Genomic DNA, 432 nt, shown 5'->3' on the forward strand with positions numbered 1-432 from the left:
TTGGGCTACGTGGCTTTGTGTCTGCTATTAGCAAAGCCAGCATTTACTGAGAAATCCTAAAAATGAAGCTACCCAAGAACTGGGGCCACGTCTTATTGTGTGTCCCTCCTGGTGCCACATGCTGTCAGGAACGTGGATCCTTGATGGATTAATATGACTGTGCAGTGGGAAGACCACCTGTTATTTAGTCGCTCAGTCGTGTCTGACTTTACGCAACCCCATGAACTGTAGCCCTCCAGGCTTCTCTGTCCATGGAATTCTCCAGGCAAGGATACTGGAGTGGGTTGCCATTCCCTTTTCCAGGGGAACTTCACGTCTCCTGCATTGGCAGACAGATTCTTTACCACTGAGCCACCCAGGAAGCTTGGAAGACCACCTGAGTAGGGATTCTGACTGAGATTAACATTGTTTACCTACTTGGTACAATGCAAG

The sequence above is a fragment of the Cervus canadensis genome, chromosome 3, assembly GCF_019320065.1.
Source record: "Cervus canadensis isolate Bull #8, Minnesota chromosome 3, ASM1932006v1, whole genome shotgun sequence".
Lineage (NCBI taxonomy): Eukaryota > Metazoa > Chordata > Mammalia > Artiodactyla > Cervidae > Cervus > Cervus canadensis.